This window comes from Peromyscus maniculatus, chromosome X, assembly GCF_049852395.1.
Source record: "Peromyscus maniculatus bairdii isolate BWxNUB_F1_BW_parent chromosome X, HU_Pman_BW_mat_3.1, whole genome shotgun sequence".
In the NCBI taxonomy this organism is placed as follows: domain Eukaryota; kingdom Metazoa; phylum Chordata; class Mammalia; order Rodentia; family Cricetidae; genus Peromyscus; species Peromyscus maniculatus.
Window position 1 is genome coordinate 101643559 of NC_134875.1, and position 11127 is coordinate 101654685.

The 11127-nt window shown below is 34.4% G+C and overlaps 1 pseudogene; it reads left to right on the forward strand.

Moving 5' to 3' along the window:
- The first annotated feature begins 3082 nt into the window (after positions 1-3082).
- On the forward strand, positions 3083-4041 carry LOC102923499 (heterogeneous nuclear ribonucleoproteins C1/C2 pseudogene; annotated as a pseudogene).
- The last annotated feature ends 7086 nt before the right edge of the window (positions 4042-11127 follow it).

Consider the following 11127-nt stretch of genomic DNA (forward strand, 5'->3'; position numbering starts at 1 on the left):
TTTTTTATCATTCAGGATTGTTTCAGCTTTCCTGGTATTTTTGTGTTTCCATACAATGTTTTTTTTTCCATACAAGTATTTTTTTTCCATGCAAGTAATTTTTTTCCATACAAGTAATTTTTTTCAGTTTCTTTATGGAATCATATTAGAATTTTGATGAGTATTATGTTGAAACCTTAGATCATTCTTGGTTGGATGATCATTTTCACTAAAATAATTCTACCAATCTATGAGCATGGGAGCTTTTTCCATCTTCTGAGGCCTTCTTTAGTATCTTTAGATAATGTCTTAATTTTTTTATTATACAAATCTTTCATTGATCACAAGATTTTTTAGGCTATTTTGAAAGATGTTTCCCAGATTTCTTTCTCAATCTCTTTGTACATATATAGAAAGGATACTGATTTTTTGTAAATTAATTTTGTATCCTGCCACTTTCCTGAAGTTGTATATCAGCTGTAGGAATTCCACAGTGGAAGTTTTAGGGTCACTTATGTATACTATCATATCATCTGCTGTTGTGGGAAAGGATTTTTGCACACTGTGAAGATGTGTCTTTGATGATGAAATAAAGCACTGAATGGCCAATAAATAGGCAGGAATAGGTTGGGTAGAACTTCCAGGAAAGAGAAGAACTCAGGCAGATAAATCTAGGCATGCAAAAGAGACTGGCAAGACATGGAGAGAGTCAGACATACAAATTGGAAGAGGTAAAAAGCCAAGTGGCAAAACATAGATTAAGAGAAACAGGCTAATTTAAGTCCATAAGAGCTAGTTGGGAATAAGCCTAAGCTAAAAGCTAAGCTTTCATAATTAATAATGTTTACATGTCATTATGGGAGAGCTGACAATCCAAAGAAAGTCTGCTGAAAAATTCTGAGTCCAAATGGCACCTAAGGTCTGGGCACATAAATCCACTTAGGACCTGAGAAAGCTGAAAAAAAATTCAAAACACAGAGTCAGCTAATATAAAAAATAAGCCACTTAAAAATGGATATCACACAGAGAATCTGGTTTATGTTCTCTTTGATGCAGAAAACAATTTGATGGTAAAAAGCTGTTGAGTTAAACAAAAATGTATATTTTAAAGTTACCTTGACTTCAAAATTTGGATGTAAGGATATGTTGCTGTGGAAAGGAGGCTCTGCTTTTGTTTCCACAGAAAGAAAGAGGCTATGGATTTGTTCCAGATTAAGATATATCAGGTTTGACCAGGCAAGACCCCCTGAAAGGTCTGAGATGGCACCAAGGCCCATATGATCCAACATCCAGAACCATTTCAAAGCAACTGGCTCAGATGATACACCCTCACGAACTACTCCATAATCCTAAAATCTTCTTTGTGTCCCCATAAGATACAACACCCCCTTCCAACAGGAAGTAGTAAGAAAAGCTACACCCAAATTCCCAATTCCAGGCTTGGCAGGACACGGAGGGAAAACTCCAGCTACAGAGGAGGACTCCAGAGGGCAGCCACCCAGGTACACAGCAAGACACAGAGTAAGAAGTAAAGAAAGGTATAAAGAAATAGACAAAGGTAAAGCCCCACAGGCAAAAGACAGATGGGATAATTTAAGAAAGGCTGACTAGAAATAAGCCTAACCAAGACCAGGCATTCATATGAAAGATAAGACTCTTTGTGGTTTGTTTGGGAGCTGGGTGGCAGGTCCCCGAAAACAGAAAAGTATAAAAACCACTGACTACAACTGAGCACTTGAACAGTTTGCATGCTACTGGCATGGGAGGCTAGACAGAAATTCTTGCAGTAGCTTGGACACAGCAGCTTCCCAGAGCTGGGATGGTTGGGCTGAGGGTGGCAGAGCCAGCCTCTGCTGCCATGTGCTATGTGGACTATGAAGAGGAACATGTGGTTAGAGATATTCTACAGACACATGACGACAACAACAACAAAAAAGAAAATGAGACAGATTGAGGCCAAAAAGGTCTCTAAACAGATAAAACATGCTTGAAAATATGTTTAGATGCTAGAGAAAGAAAAAATGGGTATAGTCATAGTCAAACATAAAAAATAGTTTCAAAATAATATATATATATATATATATATATATATATATATATATATATATATATATATATATATATATATATAGTTGGCATGTAAAATGAAAGAAAATTAAATAAAAAAAGAATAGTGATTGTGGGGAGATGGCTTAGTCAATAAAATGCTTTCCACAAAAGGAAAGAAAAAAAAACAAAAACAAAAACTGTCTCATAAGTTTGGGTATTTTTCTTTTCAATTGTAATTAAAGGCTTCTCTATCTTGTTGATTTTCTCAAAGAACTAACTCTTTGTTTCATTGATTCTTTGTATTGTTCTCTTTGTTCCTATTTTATTGATTTCAGGCCCAATTTGAATATTTCCTGGCATCTGTTTCTCTTGGGTGACTTTGCTTCTTTTTGTTCTAGAGCTTTCAGGTGTGTTGTTAAGTCACTAGTGTGAGATTTCTCTATCTTCTTTATGTGAGCATTTAGTGCTATGAATTTTCCTCCATAGTGTCCTATAAGTTTGGGTATGTGGTACATTTGTTTTCATTGAATTCCAGGAAATCTTTAATTTCTTTCTTTATTTCTTCCTTGACCCATTGGTGATTCAATTGGATATTATTTAGTTTCCATGAGATTGTAGGCTTTCTGTAATTTTTGTTGTTGTTAAAATCTAACTTTAAGCCATGGTAGTCTGATAAGATATAGGTTATTCCAATTTTTTTTGTATCTGTTGAGACTTGCTTTGTGACCAAGTATATGATCGATTTTAGAGAAGCTTCCATGGGTGCTGAGAAGAAGGTATATTCTTTTGTGTTAGGGTGGAATATTCTGTAGATATCTATTAAGTCCATTTGAGTGATTATGTATGTTAGTTCCCTTATTTCTCTGTTAATTTTCTGTCTGGCAGACCTATCCATTTATTTTCATGAAAAGAAAAGTCACACATTTCTCACATCTTACTTGTTATAATTAATAATGTATTTTCTCCATTTTGTGAGCTGCTTGCCTGCTGTAGCTTCAGCGTCTCGGCACAGAACTACAGTAGGAGAGGCAGTATCTTCTCTCTCTCCATCTTCTCATGAGATTTTTTTTTATCTTCAGCTACATTTTCAGCTTTGTGAGAAACCTTGTAATCAAAGGAGATGGCTAGCAATGTTACCAAGAAAACAGACCCTCGATCCATGAATTCCTATGTATTCATTGGGAATCTCAATACACTTGTGGTCAAGAAGTCTGATGTGGAGGCAATCTTTCCAAAGTATGGCAAAATTGTGGGTTGCTCTGTGCATAAGGGCTTTGCCTTCATCCAATATATTAACGAAAGAAATGCCCAGGCTGCTGCAGCTGGAGAAGATGGCAGAATGATTGCTGTCCAGGTTTTATATATTAATCTGGCTGCAGAGCCAAAAGTGAACTGAGGAAAAGCAGGTGTGAAATGATCTGCAGCAGAGATGTACAGTTCCTCATTTGATTTGGACTATGATTATTATGACAGGATGTATGATTACCCAGCACGTGTTGCTCCTCCTCCACCTATTGCCCAAGCTGTGGTGCCTTCTAAAAGCCAGCTTGTTTCTGGAAACACCTTTCAAAGGGGGAAAAGTGGATTCAATTCAAAGAGTGGACAACGGGGATCTTCATTCAAGTCTGGAAAGTTGAAAGGGGATGACCTTCAGGCCATTAAAAAGGAGTTGACTCAGATAAAGCAAAAAGTGAATTCTCTGCTGGAAAGCCTGCAAAAAATTGAAAAAGTACAAAGCAAACAAGCAGACTTGTCCTTCTCATCCCCAGTAGAGATGAAGAATGAAAAATCTGAAGAAGTGCAGAGCAGTGCCTCTGTGAAAAAAGATGAGACTAATGTGAAGATGGAGTCTGAGGCCGGTGCAGATGACTCTACTGAGAGGGTGACCTGCTGGACGATGATGACAATGAAGATCGGGGGGATGACCAGCTGGAGTTGATCAAGGATGATGAAAAAGAGTCTGAGGAAGGAGGGGATGACAGAGACAGCACCAATGGAAAGCATGACTCTTAAACACATAGTGGAGTTTAGAAATCTTATCCCAGTATTCATTTACCTAGGCACTTGTGAGAGATCAAAGTAGCAACAGATCCTCTCCCCTAGAACTTCAGCACATTCTCACTCTTCACCCTCTCCTTATCCTTCCTGTTTCATTGATTCATAAATGCCCTGTGCCTAGTTCCATTTTCACTTCATTTGATGCTCCTTAGTAGTTTTGTTAAGTCTTACTTTGTAAGTTTTGCTTTTAATTTTGATACCTCTTTGACTTAACAGTAAAAAGTTGTATGTTTTTTTTTAATAATGTATTTTCTCATGGGGTTCACTTTATAAACCATCTTTTCATCAGAAATTTTAATTTTTTTGATCAAAGCAATCCATTTCCAAACCTGTATTCACATGACCTTAAAGGCAGAAAATACACTTTGAAGATTTTCATGTTGATTTATATATATATATATATATATATATATATATATATATATATATATATATATATTAAGATTTATTTATTTATTATGTATACAGTGTTCTGTTTGCATGTATCCCTGCAGGCCAGAAGAGGGAGCCAGATCTCATTACAGATGGTTGTGAGCCACCATATGGGTGCTGGGAATTGAACTCAGGACCTCTGGAAGAACAGCCAGTGTTCTTAACCTCTGAGCCATCTCTCCAGCCCCTGATTTATATATATTAATGGATATATGTGCTGTTTTTTTTATACAAAGTTCCACCCCTAGTTGGGCAACTATTAGCAAATAAAAGCTGCCAGATAGGGAGAGTTAGTTTTCTTTAAGAATGTGGTCCCTGGTAGGTTGGTCTAACACACTCCAAATAATGGCCCTGTACATAAAAGTATATGTGTAGCACTAATGGGACTTGATATATTTATTTAAAAATTACCCAAAACAAGGGCCCGAAGTTGTGTGCATATGGAATTGGGATTGGATCTAGGAAGAGATGAAGAAGGAGGAATATGATCATAATAGAATATGTGAAATTCTCAAAAAATTAATTAAAATTTTTAAACATAGTAATCCTAGGAGACTGGTAGTTCTAAGGCTTTACGCCCTTAGATATGATTAATTGGAGGCACAGTGTGATGGACATAGATTCTCATATTTTATAAGCATACCTGTCATTTTTTTTTTTATTTTTGAGGGTAGGCAATGATAGAAACTGCATCAGCTTTAGTTCTTCTACAAAGTTCAGAGAAACTCAAGTGAATTCTTGCTTGTCAGTTTTCTAAAGGGCTCAACCAATAATTCTTAAACAGCGATTTTGGCACACAAACATCCTTTAATATCCTCAATATGAAATTTTCACATCATACAGTTTTACTCATTGATTAACTTAAATATGCTTCTGATCTTTAGCAATAGTTTTCTAGGGATTTAATCATGTTTGCTTCTTTATCCAAATTACATTGAGTGCTATTCATGAACCTAAAGTTTTTGTATTGAAATTAATTAAATAATAAAATGACATGTGGATGTTTTACTGTCCCTAATCATTTTGATGATATCCTGACAGATGAATGTGAATTATTTAGGATAGGAACATTCAAAGGCAATATACTCTTACCTTAAATAATACAAATTTTGTATTGATAACACATCCTAAATATTGTAAATAATGTTAGATAATGGGGTAAAAGGATAATGCTAGTTGGGAGTGGAGGAGTGTTACACTAGTGAACTGCATTATCATTCTTTCCTCCAAATTAGACTAATTTTCAGTAATTAGAAAAATAACCTGAAGGAGTTTACTAGACTTCATCCCAGTCAACTTTATTTTATTAAAATATAATAATGAAATATTCTATAGTAGTATGTGTACTTGTCTCTGGGCATGCCTAAATTTATCATCATCTAACCTAGTGAGTTAGACTGTTTTAAAAACAGTATGCCAGTTTTAGCAAGTAAAAAAGTCAAATTTCCCTATAAGGCATAATTGAATGGGAGGATTTATGCTCCTAAACTGTACACATAGAATCATAGCTATTATCTTTATATGATGTTCAACTAGCTTAATACAAATGAGATTAAAGATTTCATAATATACACCAGAAATAAACTGATGTCTACTCAAATATCAACAACTAAGAGTGTTACCATGACTCAAGGCTGAATATTTAAGCAAATAAAATAAACCAGTTTAAATGAATTCTTTATTCAATAACATTTCCATTTCCTCAGAAAATTTGTATAGAAGCTATAGCAGCTAGAATTTTATGATATCATCATCCTTTGCACTTACAAATGGCCAAATGACAGTTATTGCCATGGTTCATAAATAGCCAGGGAGATTCCAAAAGAAATGCAACTTGAATATTTCTTCATTTTTCCCACTGCAAAGTTTCCCATATTTTGACTAAGTTGATGTTGATTCATTCTGAGGATATCTAAATGTTAGTGGTATAATACTGTATAGATATAACTTAACTGAACTGGTTCAAATTGAAAATATATCTTCAACTACATTGTATTCTTACCTGCACAGTATGTTTCAATTAGAGACAGAAAGGCAACTGAACTTTGGCGAAATTCACTCTCATATCATTGAGATGTAAAACCAATGGCAAAATGAGGATTACTCCTATATTCCTTCTTATAATAAATTCACTAAGACCACAGTTACCTAATTGTTCTGCTACCTGAGGTGGAATATCTATATAATTTAAATAGAGATGCACAACAGTGCATTTTTTCATGTTTGTACTTCTCTCATCATTTGTACTTCTCTCATCATTAACATTTCTAGTGTTGTACTGGTAAATATTTAATAACCAGTTCTCAAATAAAAAATATGTAACAAAAGTCCTGATTAGTAGCAATTGTCAATTTTCAGTAATATTCTCAACCTTAGTGATTTTAATACCTGAATAAGATATTCCTAAATGTTAAGTCAGGAGCTGTCATACAAATGAATAGCATGCAAGACAGTTGTGTAGCTTGATCAACTTAAGTGGCCCCCTGGCAGTAGGATCAGGATCCATCCCTAGTGCATGTGCTCGTTTATTGGAGCCCACTACCTATGGTGGACACATCCCACATCCTTGATGCAGGGGGAGGGGCTTGGACCTACCTCAACTGCCTCTACTTGTACCAGGCTCTGCTGAATCCCCATGGGAGGCCTTACCTTCTAGTAGGAGGGAATGGGGGGTGGTGGGTTGGGAGGGTAAGGATGGAGAGGTGAGAAGAAGGAAGAGGGGGATCTGTGATTGGTATGTAAAATGAATAAAAAATTTCTTAATAAAAAACCAAAATCAAAAATAAATAAGTTAAAAAATGGATAGCATGACCAATGTTAATCACCTCAAGCATACCACTCAATATTCCCCTAATGATCAATTCAGTTTTCATAAAACTATTAGTGTTTTTAATTTTACTTTGAATTTAATTGAATCAGAGAACAGGAGTTTCTACAGAGAGTAACATTGTCCTTAGAATTAATGAATGTCAAGATAAATTGACTGAATTTATTAAATTTTAAGAATTGATCATATTTTATATAAAACTCTTGAGTACAACCTTGCAAGTTGTACTCAAATGCAAGCCATATGGGCTTATTAACTATTTATGTACAATTTCCAATTGTCTTCTTGTAATAAAGAATTGTACGTAATACACTATCCTCTGAGTCTTTTAAAACAAGTGTGCTACATAAATTTGAAAGTATTGTTACTGTAAGATGTACTAAAATCCATGAAAACATGTTTAGTTCGCATAAGTATTATTTCTCCATCTATATTCCTGAATGACAATGGAAGATTCTTCTCCCAGGTCTTATAAATAATTGTATGTTCAACAGTGTTCTATCATGCTTCTTTATCTGCAACAGGTAAAACTTAAAATCCATTTATTCTACGCCACTTCCTTACTCAATTCTTTGTAATGAAGAATACTTATATACTAAAGCAAAGAAAATCATAAAACTTAAAATTTTTATTGGTTTTTGAGTAATAAATAAATGGTTCCACAAACTGTTCCAGTGAAATATGGATTGATGATGTATGAGAATATAGTTTTTCAGGATGGATAAGTAAGGGATTCATTGCTAGATTGTCTCTCAAAATACTGCATATTTCTGGAATTAAATATTTTAAGATAAAATAATGGGTATTATAATGAATTAATATTTAGAATATTCAAAATGTCTTTAGATTTCTTGTCATTTTTTCCTGTTGCAAATTCCCTGTATCTTGGTTAATTTGATGCTCAGTTAATTCTGAAAACATCTGTTAGTGGTATAATAATGTACGGGTATAATTTAACGAATTAATTCAAACTGAAAACGTTGTATTCTTGTTCTTAAAGCCCGTTTCAAACACTCGAAACATAAATCTAGCATATTTTTGTTGTATAATATTATTTTAAAATGTGTCATATTTGTGTATGCTGTGGAGCATGTATTTTAATGAGGCAAAGATGTATTGGATTCTTTTATGTTGCATTTGTTTAGCTATGTGAAGCTGTGTTACTGTGCCTGTCTAACACACATGAGGATCTAATAAAGAGCTGAACAGCCAATAGCAAGGCATCAGAAAGGAAAGGCAGGGCTGGCATGCAGAGAGAATAAATAAAACAAGAAAATGAGAGGTGATTCAAGGAGAGAGAGATTAAGGAGCTAGAAAAGAAGGGCCCAGCCACACAGCCACACAGCCAGCCACAGAGTAAGAGTGAAAATAAGACTTCAGAAATAAGAAAAAGAAAAAGCCCAGAGGCAAAAGATAAGTGAGATAATTTAAGAAAAGTTAGGAAGAAACAAACCAAGCTAAGGCCAGACATTTATAAGAAAGAATAAACCTCTATGTTTGATTATTTGGGAGCTGGGTGGCAGGCCCTCCAAAGAGCAAATTGGGGAAAGCCCCCCCCAAAGAGCAAGGAGTAAAAAACAACCAACATTTTTAAATAATCTAATCTCTATATCTTATCTTATAATACTCTTATAGTCATTATGGACCAAATAATATTTATTGAACTTTTTTTGGGGGGAGGGATTGCAAGACAGGGTTTCTCTGTGTAGCTTTGCACCTTTCCTGGAACTCACTTGGTAGCCCAGGCTGGCCTCGAACTCACAGAGATCCGCCTGCCTCTGCCTCCCAAGTGCTGGGGTTAAAGGCATGCACCACCACGCCCGGTTTATTGAACTTTTAATGTAACAATTTTTGCGTTTGGAATTTGGAATAAAATGATAGCTTATCAATGTAAAATTTGTCACTAGAAGGATTATGTTACTGTAGGCATAAAAATCATACCAATTAAAAAATTCTTAATCTCCATAGGAAAAAAAAACAGAAAAATGTTCTGAAAACATTTTCTTGTGATGAAAATAAATGAATTTATTTCAGTGTCCAGTAGGTTAAAAAGTCTTTCATGATGCAAATTTATTGGTGCATTTTACTCAGTTACTCATGTATTAACATTATATTGTATACTTATGATATCTTGAATGAGCCAAGATATGGCTAATAAATATAAACCAGAAAAATATCTTAATCACAATCTGTGCCAGGTAAGTTTAAATATTGCTTTTTTAAAGATTGTCAGTCCTGGATTGTGTATGTTTCACTGTGGTATTTCTAGTAAAAAGAAAATATGACAAATCAACAGGGCATCAGTTCCCATAATAATTGGAGTACCTAAATAAGACATAAATTTAAATGCACTATACTCAGACACATTTAAACATTGAAATTTTACATGTATGGTATCTAAAATCTATTTATGGAGGATTCAAACTTCTATATTGGTACACTCAGTTTTAGCACCAATCCATTTTTCGCTAAGACAACAGACTTCTCATGGTTAGTGCTTATATTATGAGTATTGCAATCATGTGTGTAAATGATAATCACTTCTAGTCACAATTCTTTGAGGAAATAACTAATGGATATGCAGTTGTAATGGAAGAAAAATATTCAATGTTCCAGATTTTGACATTAAGCAAATAAGCAAAGACCATAAGATAAAATGAATCTCATGATTCTGTTACCAATGTATAGTATAATCCTAATGTTCTGATGTATTTAAAGACAATCACTTATTTATTAAGAAACAGTTAGCCGGGCGGTGGTGGCGCACGCTTTTAATCCCAGCACTCGGGAGGCAGAAGCAGGCGGATCTTTGTGAGTTCGAGGCCAGCCTGGGCTACCAAGTGAGTTCCAGGAAAGGCGCAAAGCTACAAAGAGAAACCCTGTCTCGAAAAAACAAAAACAAAAACAAAAACAAAAACAAAAACAGTTACAAAAATTATCACAGAAACAGCAATTCTTTATATACAATGTATTTGATATCTTTCATTGTACTGAAATAACTACTGTAAAAAATTTCCCTTGCCATTTTTAAAATACAGAGTCAGTCTAAAATATAAGGGATTTAGGGACAAGTAGAGGGAAGCACACAAAAAACAAGAAGGTGAGAGTGCACTTCCGGCTTAAGAACACACTATTAGTTTCTTTGTAGTATCAGTGCTGGACCAATTTCTAAATTTTTTCATTCAGTAATTCTCTATGAAAACCATTTATTAATAGTAGCCACTCTTTATACTTCTTAACAAAACAAAACAAAACATAGAAAATTATAAAACACATTCCTTATTATGTCTTACAACAATCAAAGCATACATACTTCAAGTAAGTATTAGCTTCTATTTTAACCACAGACTTCTAAACCCTTCAGGGAATGGTTTCATGGGAAAGATAAAAGCCTAGTTCATGAGGCAGACATGTTTTTGAACCTATCATTAATCCTAAACAAATTCTATTTCAAATTCAAACTTCTACTCCATTCTATTAAAGAAAGGAAAATAATTCCACCATTGCATTTGTAAAGCCATTCAACAGTAGTCCCAAGTATGTAATCCACAGAGAGGCAGACTGAGTTTTCTTTAAGAATGGAGAAAAAGATATTTCCAAAACACAAAGACTTACAGTTATCTAGCTTAAGAACTTATATTTTTGAAGAATTTGCTTTTGCCTCCTATGTAATGGCAAGTTTAAGAGTGCCACAACATAACTATGTTAACTTTAGAATTAATACTTTCTATGTCTTGTTTTGTTCTGTTATTTTGCTGCCTGCAATTTGCTGTGCTTCCGAG